This window comes from Sebastes umbrosus, chromosome 11, assembly GCF_015220745.1.
Source record: "Sebastes umbrosus isolate fSebUmb1 chromosome 11, fSebUmb1.pri, whole genome shotgun sequence".
Lineage (NCBI taxonomy): Eukaryota > Metazoa > Chordata > Actinopteri > Perciformes > Sebastidae > Sebastes > Sebastes umbrosus.
Genome location: NC_051279.1, coordinates 5,658,871 through 5,686,169, shown reverse-complemented (window position 1 = coordinate 5,686,169; position 27,299 = coordinate 5,658,871). Strand labels below are relative to the sequence as shown.

Genomic DNA, 27,299 nt, shown 5'->3' with positions numbered 1-27,299 from the left:
TTACGATGCTCCGTATCTCAACATAAACAAAAATACTCCTCAAAGGTTACACATTGCGACCCTGGTTCTATGAACACTGGTAAATTACCAAACACAACCATTACCAGTAAGGCTGTTAGAACTGTGCTGATTGGCTGAACCAGTAAACACAAAGTAAGAATGCTTGTGGAGGCGGTTACAGGACTGTGTCTGTTCAGAAAAAACTTGGGTCAAAATGAAAAAAAACGTTCTTATACCTGAACTGAACTTGTCCCAAAGTGTATGTGTTGTTGAATATTTCCGTTGTCTGATGTTCTGTGCTCACAAGTTATTTCTATCTTACTTAATTTCCACTCTTTGTGTTCTTTTTCTTGTCTTACTGTGACATCTCAAATGTAGTATTCTGTGCCCCAGATATCCCAATGGGGACACTTACAGTGCAGTAAATTACTATTAATACTACACTATGTTTCTAAAATTAATCTCTCAGAAAGACAAGAGGATGTGTATTTGATCCTAAAGAGATCAGTTTTCCTAGATTTACATCCAGCAGCACTGGTAAAATATATACAGGGATTGGAATTGTGATTTCATGTTGTCCAATGGAGCTCTGTCAGGGTGATGGGCTCTGTAAATAACATGTTTTCTTTTATTGTTGGTAATCTACAGTAAGAATGAAGTATATTGTGCCATGATACTGTAGGTCACTCATCAACTTAAAGGAAAAGTTCAGCATTTTGGGAAACATGCTTTTTCGAAGATTGATACCACTCTCACATCTGTACACTTAGTGTGAAGCTACTGTACCACGGCTAGCTTAGCTTAGCACAAAGACTGGAAACGGGGGGAAACAGCTAGCCTGGCTCTGTCCAAAAGGTAACAAAGTAGGCCTAGCACCTCTAAAGCTCAATAATAAACATATTGTACCTTCTTTGTTTAATACATGCAAAAACTAAAGTATAAAAATTACAATTTGCCGTTTTATGTACTGGACTCATTTTTGGCTGGCACCGGTAACTTCCCGGTGTCTCTGCTGGTTGCCTGGCAACTTGTTCCGGCCAAGAAATACGTCTGCACTTCTCGAGCTATTCTATTAAAACCACTGGGCAACCTCTGGTTCTGAAAAGTGAAGCCAATGCGGTAGTGCCTTAAACTTACATTCTTTCTAACAGCCAGCAGGGGGCGACTCCTCTGGTTGAAAAAGAAGTCTGATTGTATAGAAGTCTATGAGAAAATGAGCCTACTTCTCACTTGATTTATTACCTCAGTAAACATTGTGAACATGATAGTTTCAAGTCGTCATCAATACAGCATAATGTTCATTTAGTAAATTATGGTCCCATTTAGAGTCAAATAGACCATAAAGCAGGGGATGCTTTAGGGCGTGGCTACCATGTGATTGACAGGTAGCTACCACGGCGTTGTCCAGTCTCGGAGTTGTCCACATATTCGTCTTAGAACTTTAACCCTTTCACAGTGAGAGTTCTGTTCATGAAACTTAGTTGTAACATTTTGGTTGCCTAAAAATGTCTTGTTCAGTGTTCGGTTGTACCTCTCGTGTCACTTGTGGTTGCAAAAAAAACAAGATGGGGACGGCCAAAAACCCAAGAAAGCGATAGCCAAAATGACGAAGTTGAGCAAACCCCAATGGGTGACGTCACGGTGACTACGTCTACTTCTTATATACAGTCTATGGTTAAAAACTAGTGAATTGTAAGTGTTCAAGAAATGAATTCATGAAAGAACATAGGATCATTTGAACAGTTGCAGACATTTGTTTTGTTGAGATTGGTGCAGAAACTATTATCACAGAGAAGACCAGACAGCAGCAGCAGCCGCCCATACGTATCACACCACAAAATTTCACCCTCCATATTTAATCAGTGTGTGTGTGCATACAGGCAGCATGGTGGGGGTGCAGATGCAGCTGCAGAAGAGGTATGGTTGGGTCTCCAGCAGTATGTTGGACCACTGCACCGAGAAACTGTTACAGACTGCTGGGTGGTTTCAGCAACTGGATAAGATCACTGCGGTGGAAGAGGAAAAACAACCAGTGAGTTCTGCATCCTCTCCACCATTACAGTACAATGATGCCTCCCAACATGGCGGCTGTGAGGCGGCGAGAACCGGAATAAAAAAAAACATCTATTAGGCTAGTAATTGCGGCACGATTAGCAGACGTGCTGTTTGGCATGGTTTTAGGTTTTTCTGCAGAGTTTGGAAGAAATACACCTACTGGTGCCTCCTGATACAATAGAGCTGCCTGGGCGGCCATACATCCTGCATGTCTTACTCCCTTTCCCCCTCTCTTTCTCTCTCTCTCTCCACCCACCCCCGTGGGTCTCTCCCTCTATCAATCCTTCCCCCTCCTCTGCCTGTCTGGACTGGGACCAGCTGGCTTCATTAGGGGCCTCCTCCATACCACATTGCCTGGTTTTGTCTGTTGCACATTTTTCGACTGTTTTATCTTAAGCGCTGTCCATCCCTGGACCCTCATACATATTTTCTTGGCATTTCTGCAGCCACACAACTGGCTTCTAATGAAACAATCCATGTGTCCATTGTACAGCTTTTCTTTTTTTTAATTAATCTTTGTGTCTGCCACCTCTTTTTTCGTTTTTTTGGATCCTCATTGTTTGCAATCACCGGGAGTGAATGCATTTTAATGGCTTGAGAGAGCTGCTGTTGGATTTTCAGGCACTAGTTTGAAAGAATATCCAAAGTCAAACACTACCTGTGCAGTTCCTTTAACTTTTATGTCTTTCATCTTCAAAGGAAGGAGTTTGAAAATCATCTTATTGTTATAACTATTCCAGAAATAATCTAAACTGTTTATAATGCCTTTCTTTGTCAGCTAACTTTTTAAAATTATCTCTAAATCCACAAAAGTCTCTTAAAAGCTCCCATTCTAACGGAGAAGCCAAACAGTATTTTCTGCCACTGTGTTTCTGTTTGATTGAGCTCTCCGGTTGGATGACATCCTTCCTTGATAGATACACCAGTGACTTACTCACCCTGCTTTTTCCAGTTTGTCATTATTTGGTTTGGAGGGATAACAGGACTGGTGACTAGACCGCAGATGGTTCTGTTGATTGTTTCTTGATAGGGTAAGGTTGATATGCAGATGGCACGGGGGAAAGCCGATGTCTTCAATGGGCAGAAAGCAACATAGGCTAAGAAGTTTTCATCGTATAAGCCTAAAGTATAATTTCACAGAATTTCTTGTAAAACTCTGGCTGACAAAGTAAACATCAACAGAACTCAAAAGAGCACTTGGATGCACTCCTGCCCTCAGGCCCAAACACCCTAAACACAGACTTCTCCTCATGAATTATTACTGATATGCTGATGCTCTTTTGACATCATTAAATCTGGACGTTTATTTGCACTTAGATGCTGCAAATGAGGCGAAATTATGGATCCCATCAGGGTTATGGGCAAAAGTCCTGTGATTGGCCCACCATGAGAGAAGGTTGGGTTTAGGTAGCCTATAAGAATAAAATGTTTGTTTTTGGTTTAGCTTTAGCTGCTATAATCAATATTTTACTATAAACAATGGATCACATGACTACTTGTATGTGAAAGGTGTCACTAGTAACAAACCAAAGATAATTATCACAAGACTCTGCGGTTCCCCTCATCTTTATGGAGGGTGTTAGCGCCTTTTACCTCATTGTTTGGTTGTATGACCCACAACTTCACTGTTACGGTTCACTCTCGCGTCATTTTCAGCCACAGCAGGCAATGTTATTGCAGTGAAAAAGCACACCAACACCGACCGTTAGCTACCTGCTCAGCACCAAACAGCAAATCAAAAAATCTGAAATAGCGCAAAAAAGTTTTTACGCTTGGCTGAGGTGGAAAAGTTGGGTTATTGATAAAAGCAAAATTTGAAAAAGTGCTATTGTACCAGATTTAGAGAATAAATGATAACGTGCATGAAGCATGTGACTTCAGCGTCCACTGAAGCTTCTACTGCAAAGCTGTAAAAACTGAAGCTGCAAAAAAATAGCAGCAAATTAAAACAGTCGCTCCACACAGCTCGGTTGTAACCTTCCTCAAATTATACATGAAACAACACAGAACATTTCATATTTCCATCGAGTTTTCTACCTTGTCTTTCACCATTTGATGTTTAACTGGCTCTCTTTTGATTACATCATCTTGTTGCGGCCTCTTCTTCTGTAATGGTATAATGGTTTTCCGACTGAAGAATTGGCGCCACCTACTGCTTACCTCGATAAACAAGCTCCTAATAATCACATAAGAGTAGTGGATGGAAAACAAGCATTCATTCACATTTTCTTTTACAGATTTTCTTAAATCTCTGTTAAAATTTGCTATACATTTGGATGGAAACCTGGCTACACTTAGCAACTAGCTAATGAAGATATTTGAGCATTTAGCAGCTAAAGATACAGATATTTTTCTCAGGAGTTGGTGGAGACCAAATCAGAGCTAAAAAGAGGGGAATATTGAGCGTACCACTATCAGGTGACAAGAAAAATGTCATACCAACATAAAAGATGATAATATGTCAGTATTGTGTTCACAGTTTGTTTCTGCTGCCCCCAAGTGGCCAACAAATGTGTAGTTGTAGGTTAAAGAGAGAGAATTGGAAATGGTTAGATATAGATTTTATTATTTTCATTGAATTTATTTTTATTTATTTTAAAATGGATGAAAATTTGGTTGATTGATGAATCCAGAATACTGAAATAAGGATTAGTGTTAGTGTTAAATCAAGGTTTCCCAAACAAGTCCTCCAAATTTAACAACATAAAAGTCTGCGTAGTTAAAGTCATCCAACCACCCTATAACCTCCTCCCTCTATACAGACTTTGTGGCTCTATCACAAAGTCATACCATGTTCAGACAAGAGTCATAATTCCTACGGCCTCTAGACGTCTTTGTCCTTTCAATCTGAACATCATGAAGTTATTGAGTGGAAGGACAGTTTCAAATCCATTAAGAAAATCTTTTAATCATAATTAAAGGTGGTTGGGGTTAGGTAAATATTCATGCAAGGGTGTGATTGACTTATAACTGTGATTAGACCTTGTTGAATTGGCCTGGTGGTGGCTTATACAGTAGATGAGGGGACATATACAAAATGTATTATATCAAAATGTAAAATCATACAGGCCATGTTTTACAACCCTGAGACAAATCAAGACAACTGAAAATACATAAATATTTTTGTTTAATCCTGATTTTAACATCATTTTGCAAAAGGCTAATATGTACAATGAGTGTGTGGTGATTACCAGAACAAACATCTCTGTATCGTAACGGTTCTGTCAGGTCAAACAACATAAATATCACATTTGAAATAAGATTTATCTTCTAATACCTTCTAAAACAATGGGTACAGCTTTCTCTCTGGATCTATTTTTTGTTTGCGTTGCTTCTCGCATGAGGCTGCCTGGTGGAAAGATTTAATCTGATGCTTTATTTATGGCGTGTCATTATTTATTTATTTGATTATTTTGTAAATTATTTATCTATTGAATTATTAATTCTTCTTCATGACTTTTCCTTACATTATTCATGACTTAATTTAAGATTATTGCATCAAGATGCAGCATTGTTGCAGTGTTGGGTCGCCTTTTCACATCAAGTCAGACAAGGATATTAAATCTACCTCTCAGGCTATTTTTTTCGTTGAAGTGAAAGAAGTAGAAAAATGATCCTGAAAGCTCGCTATTAACATACAAACTGTCGTCACGCCAGAAAGAGGAGGAATGATTAGTCTCATGACAAACACTGAATCACCCCGTGATTGATCTTAGGATGAGAGCTGTAGTAGAAATAGCAATCTGTTCTACAGTGGTTACAGTAATGGGCTACCAATGTGGAAGATGCAAGTGAAAGTGCATGTTGGAGCTGAAGTGTTCCTCCTAACCTGGAGGTGAATTGTTCAGAAAATCCAAACTATGCTCTTTTTCAATTAATAATAATAATGATAATATTATACTGTATTTGTATAGCACATTTCATACAAGAATAGCAGCACAAAGTGCTTTCCAATAACGGAAAATAGACATAGCATGAACATTAAAACAGGGATCGAATGGCAAAAAAAGTCACCTATGTTTTGTGATTATTTTTTTTACAATAAATTTCTTAATGCCAGAATCCATATATTTGCTTTTCGCGTGTTATTCAACACCACGCTGCGCTTAAGGCAAAGAAAAACTAAAATAATGGCCACGTTAGGTCTGGGCTGGTTAGGTTTAGGTAACAGAGCCACTTAGTTAGGTTTAGGAAAAAATATCATGTTGGGGCTTCAAATAAGCATGTAAACTAAGTAGAATACGCACGTAAACAACGGAACACAAGTAGGAAAAACATGTCACAAACATCACCAACATAACTTCAAAATAACTCATCAACACTTTGGGACACGAATACCGGTCACCTGGTTGAAAGTCCTGTGTTTGTTGGACCTATCCACCTCCCTCTCGTCCACCATAAGCAGTCTTTCACACTCTTTATTATATGTCACTAGCTGTGAGTGTAGCGTATTTACATGGATGCGTTGACATTGCAGTCAGTACAGACTACATGGCGAACAAATGACACACCTAAAGCAAGAGAGGCTTTGTTATTGCACGCAAAATGAGTTACAAATTGCCGTGCCATTCATATGCCATTTGGTGAGACCGGGCTGTTTAATTTATGCGTCTGTAGTTTTGTTGTGATGTTCCAGCAAAATATCAGGAATTGAGCATGACGTCTTAAACTTCTCTCTCAACAGAAAGTACAACAAACACAATTTCTTACAGTTCTACTTACAACCATGATCAAAACCTCAACTCTAAGGTTTTTTACTTGATTAGAACTTAACTGTTTCTTAAACCCTGAACAGTTTTTCCCTTTTTCCATTAAGTGGTTTTAAGGTCGTAAAAATGATCTTATTCCCTCCTGCCAATGTCATATATACTCTCTATCAACTTATTCCAGCTCTTTATTGAAGCTATATGGTGTTTACTCTGAGTAATACACTGTATTCAAACCCCCAGACTTTTTATGGCTGTTCTATTCCGTCAAATCTTCCAGATACTCCTACAACATTTTACGTAATTTCCCCAATTTTCAGCTTGACATATTTGGTATCTTTGGGAAACTTGGAATCTCCACAAGAATTTAAAAATAGAATAGAGTTTGAACAATGTTTGTAATGACAAATACCGGGGGTTTAAAATGTCAAGGTTAATGTGATAAAACGGAAAAAGTTCTTTCTCATCACACAGATAGATTTGTGGTACGAGAACATAATTGTCACATTAATTGTGTCCACAAAACTGATTTTCTAGAGTTTACACTCATTTCATGAAACTTTATTAAACTCCTTTGATAAACGATGCAAGCATAATTATGATCTAAAACGCTCTGGAATGAACCAATCTGGATTGAGATCAAAGATATCACAAATATGAAGATTTTATCAGTAATTTGCTGCATTTATTCACTCTGTATATCCATTAACTGTTTGCTTCTGTTCTATTTTCATGTAAATCTGTAATCTGCATTCACCGCAACATTACGCATGCGGTATATATGGGCTTTATACAGCAGATATTTAATCCACAGCTGAAACAGAGAGAAGAATGAAGTCATCTGGATACATTATATACGGTACTGTAGGAGCATTATCATAATAGGAACGTGGAAACTTTTTACTCCCATCTCTATTAGTTGCTTTTAATCTTAACAATATGAAAGCGTATTCCAGTGTCGCATCCATTGCAAGTCAGAACATCAGCAAAAGGCCTTTAAAATGTAAATATAAAAGTGCGCGCTGTTTAGAAAAGGAAATCAATTTCCTTGCTTCTTATGTAAATGTAAATAATCAAAATGTTGGAGGCTCTGTTGCATTATCAATCAGTTCTTGAATAGCGCTCTGCATAGACACCCTGAACACTGATAACATAATCTCTGTATCAAAGAATACACATATTCTTTGGGACCTTGTACATTTTAAAAGCCCAGTGTTTCTGCCGCGCGCGTTATTGACAGTTCAATTCATATCAGGCGACATCTCCTAAGCGCTTCATGCCGGATCAAGACTGCCGTGTTATCTGAATTGGAAGTGGGAAACTAAAGGAACCTGTCATGTCGCATTCAGAGGGAAGAGGTGTGTGCATCAGTGTCTGATGTATGTGCTGCAGAGATAACAGTCCCATGGCGGCACGCTGGGGCCACAGGAATATTCCTCTTCATCACACCACTAGTACTGTGACACAGATAATAACTGTTTATATGCAGCCCAGCTCAAAGCAGCAGCATCGTCTTACTGTTAAAAGCTCTCAGGAAGCGATCTGTTCTCCTGCAGCACAGTGTGTGTCGGGTGTTAACGTGTCAGACGTCGGCAAATAATGTTGTCAAATCTTTAGCTGTTTCTTATCAGAAAGATCCAAGAACACTGCGGTATACTTATTTATATTTTCCCTGCATTACATCCAGCTTTTGTGGATAAAATAGTCATCCATAGCCTCTTTAGAGCACTCCCACAATGAAGAGATTAATCCCACATAACACTTAAAAAAAATGCCCCAGATCCTATTGCATCTATGCAAAAGAACAAAAACATTGAAATGTTCTCTTGCTGTGATTTTAATATCTTGAACAAGTGGTGTTTTATAAAAGTGATCAAAAGCATTTCAGTTACACTTGTATTTGTTTGTGAACAGCTATCTTAATCATCGTATATACAGTATTTTTTAAATCATAAAACTATACACAATGCACACATTTTGGGAGGTAGAAGTGTCTTGTTTAAGCGCACCTCTCCGCACGATAGTAAAGGATAGGTTCACAACTAGGGGTGTCGCGATATACCGGTATTGACGATAACCATGAAATTTAAAAATACAATATTGATATCATGTTAATGATACTCATATGGTAATATTAGGTCAATAATCCAGCACCTCCTAAATCATTTTATATATAGTTATGGTCACGTGATGCATTGGGCCCAAAAATACTTTTTCCCATAGACTTACATTGGGAAAGAGGCGTCTGTAACTCAGTGGTTAATTTCTTTTGAGTTAAATCATTTTCCAGTACGAACACTCTAATAGCCCTTATTTAAATCATTAGGTCCTAAAAGTTGTAAAACGCACTAATAGAGGAATCCAGAGTTAATTCCCTTCCTCTGTTCATGTGAATGAGACCCAGACCGTAACAACAGCGCAAGTGACGTCACGACGGCGTGACGGTGGTGACCGCATGACCGAGTCATGTGACCAAGTGGACGCTATTGCGCCTATCCGATGGGCCCAATGGATGTGGAAGATCGTCGGAAGATCTGGGTACTTTTTCCAGGCGGAAGTCGAGCCATTTTGTCTTCATGTGCCACTGAGCAACTTTTCATAGGATTGAACGGGGCCCCGCCTCCAACGCTGTATCCAGTTCTCTTAAACAAATCCATGATGTGGATATAAACAGTTCATTCTAAGGTCACGAAAAAACAACAATTCTTATTTTCAGGTGACTATACACTAAAGAAAACATACTTAGTAATATTATATTCCATTTCTGCCAATAGATCCCCTTAAATGTTACACACTGTTCCTTGCTTGACAGTTTTGTGATGTGAAGTATAATTACCAAGTATAGTTAGATAAGATACTGTAATGCTTTTTTGCAAGTATATGCAGAAGGGCTAAGTCAAGACTTAGATAAATAAATATTATGTCCGAAAAGGAGTAAGAAGAAATATACATTTAATGGCTCTACCCCTTCACCATAACTCAAACATAACTCGATATTTATCATATAAACTTTTGTGGTAGCCTACAGACTATTCATTTTTTATTTAAATTCCAACCTCGGTAATGAAGTGATATTTTTCACCGGTTGTCCACGTTCGGTCAGATAATCCTTTATTATATGTTGATGTAAAGTGTTCCAGCAGCAGAAGGACCTGTGGTATCTCTCTTTCACACACAGCACCCTGTCACTTAAGGAGCTATTTAAGAACACACGGAGAGCGGCGCCTTTTGTAGTCCATCTTTGGAACATTGTAGTCTTATCTTTTATCATGGCAGACGCTCGTCAACAACACCCGCCGCCGTCGCCTAGTGTAAGTGTCGGATTCTCTTAACACCACGGTTGTCTCTTCCTAAGTCCATCTGAATTCTCCTTCATATCTTTCCTTGACCTCATGACGTCTTCCATCGAGGTCAAGGGGAAGTGGTTAGGAAAAGACAACAGGACGTAGTTTTAGGCGTTTACTTTTCAACCGCAGCCCTGCTTTAGACCAGGGGTCAGCAACCTGCGGCTCCGGAGCAACGTGCCCCTCTCCAGTGGCTCCCCGTGGATTTTTAAACATGGAAATGAATAACTGTTTTTTGTTTAAATTTCATTTTTATTTATCATTGTTGTAGGTCTATGGTACGATGGTACCACGGAAAATTAGGGCCACACTGAGGGAAAAATATAAATCGGAGATTTCGAGAATAAAGTCATAATATTACAAGAATAAGGTCAAATGTTTACGAGAAAAAAAGTCGAAATATTATGACAATAAAGTCATAATATTATAAAATAGTAATTTTATGTTATTTATGTTTTTTCTTGTAAAGTTGTGCCTTTATTCTCGTAATATTACGACTTTTTTTTCTCGTTAAGTTATGACTTTAATCTCGTAATATTACAACTTTTTTTTCGTAAAGTTATGAATTTATTCTCGTAATATTATGACTTTATTCTCCGATTTTTTTTCCCTCAATGTGGTCCTAATACTCCGTAGTACATTGTCTCTTTGGCCCTCACTGCATTAGACTTATCTACTATATACTTAGACTATAAGCTGTGTTACCTTCATCACAATGCTCAAATGTTTTGCGGCTCCAGATAGATTTTTTGCTTTAGACTCTTGAAGACATATTGCCTCTCATCCTACAGGCTTCTCCAGTTCTGACAATGGTGATATTGGAAAAGTACATGTACAAAAGTGGACAATGTTACCTCACTAGAAAATGGAACTTTGCACATTAAATACAATTTAACATAAATCTAACACGACTGTATCATGACTTCAAGCTTGAATATTGCCTCAACAAGTATGTAAAATAGACATATGGAAGTTTTGTCCATTGTCCAAACCACACTAAAGAAAACGTTAACCACGTAAACTGACCTATAAGTTATAGCTTTGAAAAGGCACTTAAAGAAATGTGAAATTCAATAGTAGCGCCCCCATGTGGCCAATTAAGACCATATTTAATGAGGAGTTTATTTCACAAATGTATGACGATGTTTCACATCCTTACATCTTCAAGGAAATGTGCAGAAAATGAAAAAACAATCTCAACACCGTGTTAATAAATGCAGCACAGGTAGACTGATGAACGCTTCCTCAGGGGGCTCTTTATGAGTGACAGGGGACTCGGGCTCTGGGGTCCAAACACCCCTCACACCCACTTCACGTACGAGCCTGATGTGCTTTGTATGAACGCGTGTGATTTCACAAACATCTGCCTTAATGAGTCTTCCCCCACACTTCTCCCCTCAAACTTGTGATTGACTTGACTATAAAAAGTAGATGCAACTGTAAATCATGAGACGTATTGTAAAATGTACTTCTGTCTTCCCGTGCTCTGTAATGAAGCAGTCATTATGATTATTTTATAGGACTGAAGTTTTTAAAAACTACAAGAATGCATTACTCTGCATAATGAACAGATGTTGTGGCAACAAGCACATACATTATGCATAAAAAATTATTTCAATTTTGATTGTAGACGCTGATTTATTGAGACAAGTCTAGCTTACAACAGTAATGGATTTAGGATGTGCTTTTGTTGTGTTATTTCCATAATTAATAATAGGCAGGCGGCACATTATATATGCTTTGTATTCATAAAGATGAGAGGGCTTGAGTTATAACAGATAAAATACCGCTCGCTGAACTTTAAAACCACACCAGATTAATTATACATAAAACTTAAACTCTTTTTGAGTGAAAAAATAAGGAAAAAAAAAATCCCCTAACGCCGTACTGCTTGTTGTCTGCATTTGATATGTTGAAAAGAAAGAGCATAACTGATAAGATGAAATAAAATGAAGGAAAAAGGGAGGCTAATTACCACGGCGTGATGTAGCGTACGATGACAGGAAATCACCCCTAAAAAAGGAATCCAGGCTGGTTCATGCACTTTATTTTTATACTAGACACATATGGAAATATAGTAAGATTGAATGGGAATAAAGTGAGAGAGCAGATGTATCCCGCTCTGTGATGGTCAATCTCACATCTTGTTGAAGATGGTTAAAGCTTCTCAAATGCTCAGTTGTAAAGATTTAGACACATACTGTTTCTCAGTTAGTTGTAATCATATTTCTGCACCGACTGCTCTCACACACCGTTTGTAGCTTTACCTACGAAAAGTAATGCACTGTAAATCGTATATATCCCACAAAATCAATTTGTATTTAATCTACGTAATCGTGAACCACAAAGTATAAAGAATAAACACACCCTACTATTTTACTAAAAATATGTTTTGTTTTAGTTTACTATAGTAACCCTGGTAGGGAGAAGGTCGGGATAGATAGATGGGTGAAAACTACACAGCCCAGGAAACTGGTGTTCGTGTGAAATCAGAAGTCAACGTTTATTTATTAGTCATTTAAATTCCGTACTTAAGTAACACCACTTCCGTAGATATTTTAACCCAAACCACAATCTTTTCCTAATCCTAACTAAGTACTTTTGTTGCCTAAACATAACCATGTTGTTTCCTCTGAAGACAGATGTTTATTATATAACACTGAACGCGTGTAACGGGTGGAAATGTACACGTGTTGCTGGACATTCGTAGGAAAACACACAAAAAAAGTAGGAATAACTTTTCGTAAGATATCATACGAATAAGTTGTTCTGCATCAGATGTCACCGAGACAAGTCCATCTGTATTTACGGTAACACTTTATAATATCCGTCATTTCTAAATGGTAAATTGATAGTTAATTCATCTTAGTTAATAGTTATACTTCTGTTAACAAACAATGAAATTAAATGTTTTTAATACTATAATTTCTGTTTTTTTATCAGCAGTGTAATATAAAATAATTACATTAGACACAATAACAATTACATTCTGATTACATTAGTAACTTATTTATTAACAGTTTATTGTTTCACACATTACAACATTTGATATACTATATCTAGTATTTGTTAATGATTACCAAATTATTTGAAATTGTTTGTAAAACATCTATAAACATTACATAGATAGATGGACCAATTATTAACCTTTGTCAAAGTATTAGTTATCTATCTAATTATTGTTTAAAGATGCTTTACAAAGTATTTATTAACCATTTAATAAGGCATTATAATCATTAGTTACAACTTTATAACAGCCATCCAAATAATGTTTATAGATGGTTTACAAACCAATTATTGTGTTAAAAATATCCATGTAACGTCTATATACGTTTTACATACAGTTTCTTAAAGGTTTACAAAATGTTGTAATCATTAACAAATGCTTATATACATAGTATTTAAAATGTTATAATGTGCAAAACAATACGCTGTTAAAATAACATAAATTATAGCATTACTAATAATAAGTAAAAATTATTAATTATAATGTTATTGTTTGTTAACAGTAAAATAACTTTAAAATAAGTTTAATTAACTGTCAATTAATCTTTATAAATGATGGTTATGAACTTTTGAGTTAACCGTCCGGCTGCAGTAAATACTTACTAACAAATATGTGTTAATATGCAGCTGAAAATGGTTCCCAATAAATACACTATTCACTCTTGTTTCAGTAAGATCTTTTAGGAAGTTACTTTGCCTTTTTTTAAATAAATAAAAAGTAAATATTCGCATCTTCAGTAGGAACAAATGGGCTTGGAGATGAATGCTACAGACGGAACATGGGAAAAAAGGAAAGTTTTGCGAGATGGACAAACGCATTGTTGTTGAAAAACCAAAACATAGATTAACACCAGCCTTCTCCTTTAAGAGCAATCACCTGAAAAATATCTTAAAAGAAAGAGCAGATGATTTAGATGGTTAACATTTTGAAATGCAAAGACGGCGGTTGAATAATTAGAAAGTCGACAATGACGAATGGTGACAACTTGTAAAACACATTTTAATTCTTTATTGTTTCATCACACAGAAACACTTTGAACTGCTTCTGGATGAGACTCAACAAATTAACTTGAACTGAAACTTTGACAAGTATACTAATTTAAATTTTTCATGACAGTTTTGTCAGACAGTACGGGCTTGCGTTCCACACAAATATACTTTTTTCAGACAATAAATATTTCATTTGACCAAAGCTTTTGTTCTTTTTTTAAAATTTTATTCAAAATCTCGCAAATCGACAACCGTAATGCCAAAACGCCGCTCTACTACAAGAGTTTCTCAGTGATTTTCTTTGTCATTAGCAGGTTTGAAAAGCCTCTGAAACAATATTTTGGACCAAGTGATACTAAAACTCTAAATATTCAAAAATATGAAACTCATCATTACGCATTCACAATCATAATTAAAACCCACAAAGCTAACTATTGTATCCGTATGGAAGGGGACAACACCAACTGGCTGAATTTTTAATGAAAGTAATATCAGGCTGATAAATTAATACTCGGCTGTATATGGTGATATCTGATGTTTCTGAGCTTTTAATTTGTTTTGCACAAGTGATGAATTCCAATCGCTTGAATAGTAAATCTCCTAATGGGGGAAATGAAATGACCTGACTGTGCTGGTTGTTTGAAAACATTTCCTGAATGTCTTCATGTGGCTCCTCGTCCTCGGCGTGCGTCACATGACCTTACGTGACCCCGTTTCTGACTGTTATCTCTGCTTGACGCTCAGATGCAGAAGTCTTCCAGACGGAGCACAACCTGGTGGAACAAGTCCAAGGTCTGGTACACGAGGAGGTACATGAAGTGGGACGCCGTTTGGCTCCACACAGTAGAATTAATGATTTGAAGACACATAGTTGGTGAATAATTGATTCCAGCCCCGAGGATGGTTAGGAGCTGAGTAAAAGACTAATAAATCATTTGTGGTGCTGCCAGTTGTCACTTTCAATTATTTCTGGGTTTGTGATAAACTGCTGCACCTGCCAGCTGCCGGTCCCACGATTCCTTGGAGCAGAAAGTGACGACTTTACCCAAACTTTGCTCTGCCATGCCTGATACAAAAAGGGTGAAATATAGACACTTATCAAAACCGTTTTCACAACAGCACAGTAGGGCATGAGATCAAGTCTTTCTGTTATGATTTCCATACTATCAACTTAATGGGAGACATGACTATAGAGTGGTGCAGGAATGAGTCCTAAAACCCGGAAATGCGTTAACATTTTTACACTTCCGGTTCCCGATTAATGAGTTTTTAGTTAGATGCCTGAGATAAGGTCTGTGGTTAACACAAGCTCCAGAGATTTTAACGTTTTGTTCTACGATATAAAAGACATCAGTAAATATCCCACTTGGGAATTTTGAAGCTTTTATATGTCTTCAAAAAGGCATTTGCTAACAAGTGGCTAAAGAAGACTACAAAACGTCATCACGCTGACTCGTCCGCCTTTACAGCCTCGTTGTGTATACTCGCGTTCATGCGACCAACAAACAGGACTTTCAACCAGGAGACCCGTGTTTTGTTTTGCAAGTTACGTTAGTGACGTTTTGTTTTCCGTACTTGTTACGTTGTTTCTGTACGTATTTTAGTTTGCGTATTTATCTTAAGCCCAACCATGATGTTTATCCTAAACTTAAAGGCAGGGTTGACGATGTTATCCAGTATCCACTATTTGTTATATTGGTTGAAATGGTCTTTACACCCCGACAGCGATCCATTACTGATGAGCTCTGAAAAAGGATCGGAAAAGAGCCGTCAACTGTAGCTGCTGTAATCCTGTAAAAACGTCTACCAATCACTGCCTCGCGGTCCGCTTGGAAAGAACCAATCAGATGCCTCCTCACCTCCCTGCTCGTACTCTACCCTTGGCGTGCACCAGCCTGAACTCAAAGCGCGTCGCCTTGCGAGTGGGAGGAAATTAAACGATTACCCCACAAACAGTGTGTGTGTTTGTGCTACATTAGCAGCTGCTAGTGTTGCCGGTGGTTCCGTGCCCGCTGTAGAAACATTATTAACATTTCTTTTAACCGATAACGTTAATCGGTTAAAATGCTTAATGTCAGTTAACGGTTAAACGGTTAATTATTAACATTCCTAATCACAATGTATTGATACACATCGTGTATCTGATTTAGCCGTTTAGTGTTGAGCAAACAGCAGCTGCAATGAAACAGCAGTCAGAAAGTATCTGTAATAAAGATGTGTACAGGATTTTATTAGCCAATGACAGAGTGGGAGGAAATTAAAGTTTATGCAAAAGTAGATGCTGGAAATAAGAAGATATGGCACAATAGTTCCACATTCCTCATCTTATGATGATATCTTTTCCTTTTCTCTGTCTGTCTGTCTTGATTGATGGACTGACTGACAGATGGATGGAAGCAGATTGATTGATCGAGCTGTTTTAAGAGCCTGCTGTAATGGAAATGTGATAATCTGCTAAATAAATAAATAAATAAAATCAGGTCTGTCACCCCCTCCCACATCTGACAAGTATAAATCTAACTGATTAACACTGTTATACATTCACATTTTACTTCCTGTTTATTTGAATGTAACAGATTGCATATTGTAACATTATGGGAATGTGTCTCTAGGTGTAAAGATGTCTTTTTAATTCGGCGCCGCAGCAACACATTGCCATTGTTAACATATGTGAGACTTGTCAAAAATGCCTGTGTTTTGTCACATGTTTAAATGAGCCCTAATGCACAATGTACTACAAGGAAGACCTTGTCAAGTGAATAATTACAGAGTTACGGATCACAAGCTCCTGCAGGCCTCCTCCCGGGAGCGAGGCTTGTCGAGGTAAACTAGGTGTGCTGCACAGTTCGTGCTGCTTGAATGAGGAACATTTAAAACCCCTTTTATTCTACTAACAAGTACTATGTTTTTATTCTGAATGTGATTTGATCAATGCTGGTCTCTATTAGTCATTCCACATGGGGCTACTGCAATCTGGGAACAATCAGTGATTAGTAATTGTAATCAGTGGTGTTTTTTTTCTGGGTTGCTTTGGAACAAACTTTTCATTCAAAATCATTATTTCTCAAAACACTCTCAAAGTGTCAAATGCTCTCCAGCTAAAAGTGTGATAGTAGACATATTTATCATTGCTTGCACATTGAAATGTACCTATTTCAATACTGAAATGCATATAAACTCAGTGGTCACTGTATTATAAATTACGTTTCGAGGGTAACGTATTTTGTCGTGGATTAATTTGTTTTTGACGTATCACAAAAAATACGCTGGAGAAATAAAAGATTATTACGAGAACGCTGTTTGTGTCCCGCATGAAAATGTGCTCAGCTTAACAGCGTAACAAACGTAGCCATTTTAAGCAAAATCATGATGTTTCTTTTTACTAAACTTATCCAAGTTGTTTTGTTGCATTTTTTGTTTTGTTTTGTTTCAATTTACAACATTAACCAACTGTTTAAATCTGTTTAAAAGTGCTCCTGAGAAAATGTGTTTCCCTTGAAACCTAATTGAGAATGCAGTTTAGTTGTACGGGAACTTAACTGTTCTGCCTAAAGACTACTTTATAATGCCAAAAATTGTCAGTTTCTCAATGTCATAGAGGTGTTGATTCAGTTATATTACATGGCTTTGTTGAATACTCCATTCTGATTAATCATTCGCAGCGTTCTACGGTCTATTATTTCTTAATAGCAGACTGTTGCTATGGATAACAGATCGTTGCTATGGTCGCAGTTCTGATGTCGGACTCTGACGGACCGTTTTTGTGTCAAATTATTGATTTTTTAAGTAAGTAGCCATGTAATAAGCAGGATAATGTACAGCTAGTGGGTTATTATTGGGAAATAAACAACGCAGGGGGGTCGGGGGTCACCCCTCCGCTTCCTGCATCACCCTGTCCTCGTTTATTTCACAACAATGAGCGGCTCGCTGTACATTATCCCTTACATATCTTTTAACATTGTGCTCATAGTTAGTGAATTACAATCATCTGTCAATATAACATAGTCCAGATTATAGTTGTATAGATATATAGGGTTACATGATCTGTATGTAGTATGTACTGTAAATATGTATTTACATTTTGTTTAGTTGATGCACTTCCTTAGACTTATTGTTGCTAAGTGAGACTTTCAGCGAGGCAAATCTGAGGACACCTTTCTCACTAGAGTCAGCCACTTGTTACACCTGCAGGTAATGAACTGATTGGCACTTCTTTGTTGGAGACAGCTTCAAAAGACTGAGCCCTGAAGCTAAATGAGTCACAGCTGATATGTTTTTACATTTCACTCCCTTGTGCTGAACATATGAACTGAAATCATTTAATATGTAGAGCTCTTTGCCTGGTTTGCAAACTCTTTTTGTGCTTTTTGAAAGTTCTCTTTTTTTCCCCTTTACCTTCATCGTTTAGCTATTGTCAACAAATCCCATAAAAAGACCAAAACCAACAATGAATTGATCCCAACACATATCACCTTGTGTCCCACCAGAGATGGGACAAATGCAATTCTTTGCATTTTCGTGTTGTTTATTTGTCTCGCCCCCGGTATGTACTGGCCTTTTAGTATGAACTAACAGCCCGTTCAATTACCAACGCTTTATCACGGCCATCAGTGTTAGATACCGATGTACAAGGCACCCTTTAGCGTCGGTATTCATCCAGGAGACCGCTGTTCATGTCCTGTGCTTCACGTTGTAATCAGCTGTTCGTTCATGTCCCATATTCACAACGTTCAGCGTCATTTTCACTGTACAAACGTAGTAGTTTTAAGCCCAACCATGTTGCTTTATCCTAAACCTAATTAAGTGGTTTTATTACCTGAACCTACACGTGATTTTGTTTCACAACATTGTTTACTGCGACCGAAAAGAGTGACGGCGAGCGTTCTGACAAAGCGTCAGTATATGACGAGTTGGGATGAGAATGCGTTGGAACTAACGGATCTGGAGCTGAGCGCAAAAGACAGAATAAGGGACTCCAAAAATACTGAGAGACGAACTATCGCATCGTTGGTTTTGCTATTTTCAGAGGATTTGTTGACCATGCGAAACTATATAGAAAAACCACCAGATTTTAAGTTTTGTTTCAGGCAACACAAACATGCTCTGCTTCGTCAACATGTGTTAACAATGAGAGTGAAAACTGCCTAATCAAAACAGGATCCTGTGCCGTGGTATACGCTCCTTTCAGCGTTTGCGGTGAAGCTCCTGTTGAGTAATTGCTATTTTGGTTTTATAGCAGAGTGATAACATTGCATTTGACAGCTGATAGAGAGCAGGGAAGCGTTAAGTAGACAGTGGTGGAGTGTGGTCCATCTGTGAGGGGGAACAGAGAGACGGAGGCAGAGTGTGAGGCAGCCCCTCAGGGCCTCCAGGCAGCTCAAACAGCATTAGCAAGAGGTGTCCCTGCCTTTACTGCAGCTTTCACGCCTCACTCCTCTTCCAACGCAAATCAGAGGCAACACAAGTTATCCATTTGGGATATTGAGTCGATATGGAGATAAAGCCTGCACTTATCAGCCGTGGTCATGAAAAACATCAGCAAGGGACCAACAGCCTGTTTATCTGTCTCCCGCATTAGTGCGAGCAGACACTCGCTGCAGGTGGCATGAAATATTAAAAAGGATAACCTCGTTTTGCAAACTGACCAGAGCAAAGTTGTCACATGTGTGTCCTCAGGTCGTGTGAGGTCTCCGACTTATTGATTGTCTCTCCTTTTGTTGTTTGCTGTTGGGATCTATGATTCAAAATCCTCCCTCTGAGGCTCCTTTCTCACCGCATTAACGATGACCTTTTTATGGCTTTTCTTTGAGGACGGAGTGTTTTATTTTTAGAAACTGCACCGAACCCCTCCCACTAAATATGTGTTCAAGCATTATATTATGGCTGTATGTCCTGCAACTCACTTGAGCAAGTAACCAGAGACTCAGCCTGTCATATAAAATCAGAGTCTTGTACAACCCAATATAATCGCTCAACGTATCCTCATACAACGGTTCGTATGATATCTTACGAAAAAGTATTTTGCATTTTTTTGTGTTTTCCTACGAATGTCCAGCCACACGTGTTAATTTCCGCATGTTACGTGCATACAGTTTTTTCAAAATAAACTTCCGTCATCAGTGGAAACAACCTAGTTAGGTTTAGGCAACAAAACTACTTAGTTAGGTTTAGGAAAAGATTGTGGTTTAGATTACAATAACTACAGAAGTGGCGTTACTTAAGTACGGAAGTTACGTGACAAATAAATCAACGTTGACTTCTGGTATCACACGGGACACAAACAGCGGTCTCCTGGGAGAAAGTCCGATGTTTTTGGACCCGCCCATCTACCGCGACCTCCATCTTACGCAGTAAGCTTGTTGCACTTTATACTTCCTGGTTCACGATTACGTGGATTACATTCGAATGGAATTTATGGGATATACACAAATTACAATGCATTACTTTTGTTAGATATAGCTACGGACAGTGTATGAGAACAGCCTGAATCAAGAAAGAAAGAACGAAAGACAGGAAGGAAGGATGGATTGACGAAAGATTAAGTTCATCCGCACTTTAAAAGTAACTAAAAACAAAGCTAAAAAGCTGTGTTTCCCTTTAAAGTTTCAAGTCTATTGCACCTTTGACCACTTTCAACAGTGATGTCACGGTGTACTGACCACACCCTGGTGCACACCGTGACATCACTGCAGCACAGTGAAAAGTTACTGGAGGTTTAGCAGAAACATGATCTTCAGCTGGTTTCAAGTTGCTCTTTGAAGCAGGAGGAACTGCAACATCTATTTGATTGTGTGGGAATAGAATTAATAATACATAACAAAAGGAAATTATTTTGTAAAATTAGTAAAAAAAAATTAAGAAAATTAGGTTTCATTTAAGAATTTTAAAACATTTCGGGAAATATGCTTATTCGCTTTGTTGCCAAAAGTAAAACATGAAAGGATCATTACCACTCTCTTGTCTGTACGCTAAATATGAAGTGAGAGCTAGCAGCCTGTTAGCTTAGCTTAGCATAAGATTGGGGAAACAGCTAACCTGGCTCTGTTCAAAAACCCTGCCTACCGGGACCTCTAAAGTTTGCACGTTCTACGTTGCTTCTCTAATTGGAAAACCAATGTTTAAAATGTTGAACTGCTCCTTTAAAGGTCAGTGAGGAACCCAAACCATATTTCCACAGTGGGCCGCCTGTCTGGTTACAATAGGGTACAAAAACGACTGTAAAGGTACTTGTTACAGTAGCCCGTCACATCAAACAGGATAAGGACAAACGTGTATCCTTAGCGACAAATGCAGTGAATAACGGTATGACATCAGTAGGTAGTAGGGTGATGGCGGTTTATATTTGAGGACACTTTTTATTCCCTGACGTCAAAGTTAAAACACCGAGGGGTTCGAAAGAAATGAGGTTTCAAGATGTTGTGTTCATTGATCTTGTCCGAATGTGAATATAGCTCGACAGGCCGACGGAAATATGTGACATAGTAACACGTTTCCATGCAGTTATTGCAGGTATCTGTTAATAATAAGAGAAGCCTTTTTGAAGGGCACTTTTTATACTCTCCACAGAAGTTGGAGCCACGTGATGTGATTCACAGCGTTCACTGCTGGCAGACAATCAGCAGCACTGCGAGCTGCCAGAGCAGCCTGGCCACGTGACTGGCTGGGAAGCGTTGACGGGGGTTGATGGTTTTGGAGTGAGTGGCAGCTGAGGCGGGTGAGGTGGAGGGAGGGGGTGGTTAGGAAGAGGAAGTAAAATGGGGGGGGGGGATCTGTGTTTTTGGGGGGAGGAGTTGGTGCGTAGTGGTTTGGGATCTGTGAGGAACAACAGCGTTGCTCCTGTGCGTCTGCTCCCTGACACTTCCCTAATCTGATAACGGATGAGGACAGGTTGCCTTCGCTGTACCTGGCAAGTACCTTCCCCAACCTGCACAGGCGGATTTCGGCGGATAAGGCCAGGCTTGGCAAATGCCGGCATCCTCTGGAGAATAGTTAAAGGGTGATTAATCATTGTTTAGGCGCGGAATGCGCGGGGAAGAATGGGAAAGCGGCGTTTCACACCTCTGAAGCAATTAATCCCTGTGATCTCCACCAGGTTTGTCTTGTAGATAAGTCAGGGTACAAAACTGTTCCTAATTTATCAACCCACTCATGCCATCCAGCATAAAACACACAATTTATTTCCAATCATTTATAGTCAAATTTTAAAAAGAGTGACTTTGCCACATCCAAGTGTGCCTTATATTAGCTTCATATAAACTAAGTACCCCAGATTACAATGGGAATCTTGTTTTATTGTGCACATCTGGTGGAGTCACAATGCATTTTCACATTCGCTGTCTGAATTTTTGAGTGATTGTGGCATAAATCATTTTGCTAATCAGAAACATAAGTGACATGAAGGCATCTCCCCTCTTGGAACAAAGGAACAACATATGGCTCTAAAAGCACTCAGGTCTTTTATTTCCAAGGTATATAACCTGTGCATAAACCAATATTATTGGACTCATTTGCATTTTTCTTTCATTCTGGGCTCTTTTTCAGATCTCATATCTTTGCAGATGACTTCAATAATGGATAAGAAAAGCATTTCTTCCTCGTTATATATTTGATTCTCAACTTGAGTGCAGTTAAGCAAAACATAAGACTCGGCTCAATGGTTTGTTGCAAGGTGAATTATGGCACCGTACTTGGTGATTTGAAGAGAACATAGACCGGCGCATGCATGATGGATTTATGTAAATATGCGAGCCACCGCACAAAGTTCCTCCCTCTAATAAACTGCATTAACAGATGAACCAAAAAACGACACTGATATGACAAGATGAATTCCTTTATTACGAGTGGGTTCTCTCCGGATCTCTCTGCATTGCTTCCAAATCATATTTGCCTCCTAAAATGGGAGGGGTGGGGGGGACACACATTCCTGCCAATAATAGTAAAATGGCTCCTGTTTTAATTGCATCATTACGTACCCAATATCAGCAGCCTGCCTGCCAATATCAATATTGCCATAACATGGGTGGAATATAGATGACCCAGGGTATGCGTGGGTCTTCCATGAGTGCCTCCATGCCAGACTCATCCCATTGCCCGCTGTGCAGGGAATGGGAATGTAGGCCGGATAGCAGCTCGTCTTTCTAATGTCCCCCCGTATTCCCTTAATTGCTGACGGATCTTGTTTGGATTTTGATGGCGGCTTGGAATCTGTGGTTGCTACACATAGGAATTGATAGGCCTTGAGGGAAACATCATGTTACCCTCTACGTGTGTGTGTGTGTGTGTGTCTGCGTGTCCGTGTGTGCGTCTGTCTACATCTGTTGGTCCGTACGTGCAAAGATCAAGTCTATTGTAAAAAATCAAGAGGCGGAGGGCTTTTGCATAATGCATTCCTACATTAGGATGATGTAACTAATATAAATGGGGGTCAGCGGGGTCAAGTAGGCTGCACGCAGATACACAGAGCAGCTGGTTTAACTGATGGTGAGAACACACAGGTTCTTCTGCACATGGTTGTACGGCACTTTGACTCTCCAGAAACACTTCTACAGACCTGCGATAGGTAAGAAATAACGTCTGTTATTTGCATTTCTCATCCAGCGACGCTGCACATATGGCACGGCAGCAAACTTAACAATTAGTAACTGCTTTGATGAAGGAAAATTACATCTTGTAGGTCCCACTTCGAATGCACTTCACATATCCATATTAATGCATTCAGGACTGGAGAGTGAAAGATAATTTTCCTGTTTAAATATTTCATTCTAGCTTAAAACTTAGCCCGTAATTAGAGCTCCCTAATGGCAAGAGCATCCAGTTTGTCCGTTTTAATTAGATTGTTGTTTAACTATTAATTATGTATCTTTGTGTCATATAGTTTTGATGCTAACAGATGGTGCAATGGTTAGTGGTCGGGTAGGATCGGGTGATGATTTATTTACCTGCACTCTGTTAGAAAGATCCATATTGTTCCTCTGCAGCTTGTGTTGTGACCTGCTGTAATAATAGAGTACAGAAAAAAATATACTGTATACATAGATACTGTATACATAGGGCTGCAACTAACCATCATTTTCATTACTGATGATTTTCTTAATTAATCAACTATTTGTTTGGCCCATAATTACTTGATTTTGTCTGACCAACCATCGGAAATTCAAATAAATTTGATTTAAAATGATATAAAACAGAGAAAAGCAGCAAAAGCTGGAAGGAATATTTATTATTTTTGCTTGAACTATTAATTAAGTATCAAAATATTTGCAGATTAATTTACTGTCAGCTCTAGATTGTGTATTCTAGATGTATTATTCAACAAATAATATACATTCATCTTGCAGCCCCCCCTGTGTGCTTCAAAGCAGCATGGTGTTCAATATGGTTGCAACAGACAGAAAGCTGTAATTCCAGCACTGTATTGTAGCACTGCACAGCGAGGTGCAGCAGTATATTACTGTAGATAGGATTAGATGTATTCAAAAAAATGAGGCCTGTTAACATGCTTCTAAGAAAAAATATGCCAATCAATATAAAATACTAAATTAATAGTACACATTTTGCTTTTATTAGTTAGTTTCCCTGCATGGACTCAATATAATTTAGTTTCTATCTTTTTTCTATTCAAACTCACTAATATTGGAAAAACTGTAGTTTTATTTGAATTGAACATAAACTCCAAATCTATATTTGCTGTATATCAACCTATTTGGTATCTATTTGCCTACAGTAAGTAATCAATATAAAGCCTTACAGCCCTGTGGAGGACATTCACCACACAAACCTGCAGAATCGTTCAGCACATTAAAACAAAAAGCACCCACAATAAAGACGATGAGATGTAATACAAAACAAAGACAGTAACAGAAGGGCCCCAAAGGAGACGTATCATCAAAAGCTCACTGTTTTATCTGCAGTGCCTACCAACCCACAAACTGTGAAATACATGGTCAGTTTTTTGTGGGCTACCTGGATCAGAAAACATGTGATTCAACAAGCCAGTCAGATTTAGCTCCCTTTCTTATGTCACATGCAGGCTCATTAGAATAAACCTCCCCCCATCTGAGTATCTCCCATGGATGTATAAAGAGAACTGGATACAGCGTTGGGAGGCGGGCTCCCGTTCATTCCTTCTGCATCCATTGGGCCCATAAAGCAGGCGCACTAGCGTTTCCTTTAACCCCGCCTCCCAGCTCTCGGTCCAGCCTCGGTCTGAGGTTCATTCTCATGAACGACAACACAACAATAGCTCTGGAATGAGATTAGTGCATTTTACAGTTTATAAGCCCTTACGATTTAAATAAGGGCTATTCAGGTGTTCATACTGGGAAGTTGATTTACAGACATCTCCTTCCCGATGTAAGTCTATGGGGAAAAAGTCATGTGACGGACAGGGAAGTTGTAATTCCACCGTTTTAGCCACTACGAATATTTGCTTCAAAGCCCGACGCTCTTCCTGGGGGCTTCCTGGTATCTGCGCCCAAAGCTTGAGAACTACCTTTGCAAAGGTGCACCATATTTTTCCCGCAAGCCAATCGGAGCAGACTGGGCCTTTTTCAGGGGGGGGGGGGGGCTTAAAGACACAGGCGCTAAAACTGAGCATTTCACACAGAGGATGAATGCAGGTATATTCAGACAGACTGTATGAGAAAAATCATGTTTTTTCTTTTACATTAAAGCATCTAAACATGTTCTGGTAGAAACCCCAAATACAAGTATGAACCTGAAAATGAGCATATGTCCCCTTTAAATCTGCAAATATGTTGAATGTATTTTTTCTTTCTTTGTTTTTTAAATATGTTTTTAATCCTGCGTTGGTTCCATCCATGTTTGGTAGCTTGCAGTCTTCTTTACTGTCTTTGCTGGTGCATTGCTGCAGTAAGCTTCTTTTTGTGTTATTACAACCAAGAGTCAGTCATCAGTGGAATAGGGTGACACATTAGTGGTCAAAAACTCAACAGGGTACCTTTAATGAAATGATTGGCATACGCATGTATCATATATGTGTCCATGTGTTTGATTTGAAGAAACCAGATTTAGGTCAGGTTTCAACAGAATATAGTTTAGTAATACATACTGGCAGAACATAATGTGACTGAGCAGAATTATTGTTTCTTTAGTATTACCTTTGATATTACAGCACCAGAATCCTCTTATGAGTGACCTGTTTTTAGAGAGCTTATTGAGTTCATTTGAAAATAGTACGCTCTCAAGGTATCAAAATGAACAGAGCTGCGTTTTGCAGCTTTTATTTCAGTTTGTTGTTGTTGTAGTAACACACATTTGAAGCCTTACAGAGCAGTGAGTTAATTTATTTCTTTCAGCATGGGTGACCTGAGCGAGCGAGAGTCAAACTCACAACCTGGCAGCGTTGTTGTGCTGCTCTACCAGGACCGGCACACAAACTTCACGCACTGCTGAACTTTTGACCTTTTTTTTTTTTTGACTGTCGACAACTACACGAGACCGCTGTTTTTATTCTAAAGTTGAGTCATGTTTGTGTCAGGGTGTTTGGTTGCACCCGGTTTGACTCTGGGCTGTACATTTGGCTGACTGTTATTTGTTTTGTCTCCTGATGATGGGGGCCTGTGATTGATGGACGGGGTCCAGGACATCTCCGATCGACAGCTGTTGATAGCTCTGAAATCGAGAGCAGCAGTCGGAGCGTAACAATGAGCTCATTGCGCTCTTGGCTTGGTCGCCAGCCCAGCAAACCCCAGCACTGGGGGGACTTCATGAATTTCAACTGGGGCCACAAATGTGAGTGCACATGAAAATTGTGCTGGGGTGAAGGGAAAGGGACTAAACTAGAAATATAGCCCTGATAATTACAATAATCATGGAAGTAAAAGGAAGAATGAAACTGAATACATCGTGTGAGCAGCACAATGTTCCTTAAAAGACTATTTTGTTTAGTTCAACATAAGTTATAAGGCCAATCGCAACTGAAAGAATCATACGGAAGTGGTTCTTAAGTAGGAAAACTACAAGCTAAAAGATGTGTTGCCCCATCAAAGCTGCCATATCTTTCAGTGATAATCTGCCTGTGAGCACACTCCATCCACATGTCTGTAGCCGCCAGTATATCATTATGGTTTGTACTGGTCTGTGGTGAAACAGGTGATTGTTGTGGCTGTCGTGGGAAGGCCTTTTAGGAGTTACATGCAAGGAAGGAGTTTTATTAAAGAAATCCTTCACGTTGGTG

The 27,299-nt window shown here is 38.8% G+C and overlaps 2 long non-coding RNA genes across 3 annotated transcripts in view; one reads left to right on the top strand and one right to left on the bottom strand.

The window, feature by feature from the left end:
* The window catches only part of LOC119496449, a 128,686-nt gene that overhangs the window by 64,995 nt on the left and 36,392 nt on the right, over positions 1–27,299 (top strand). The window lies entirely within an intron of this gene.
* Positions 1,016–25,825, bottom strand: LOC119496450. The gene is made up of 3 exons (XR_005208715.1): positions 25,677–25,825; positions 17,797–17,801; positions 1,016–1,027 (listed from the first exon to the last, which is right to left on the bottom strand). It is a non-coding gene; the product is annotated as an uncharacterized LOC119496450 (long non-coding RNA).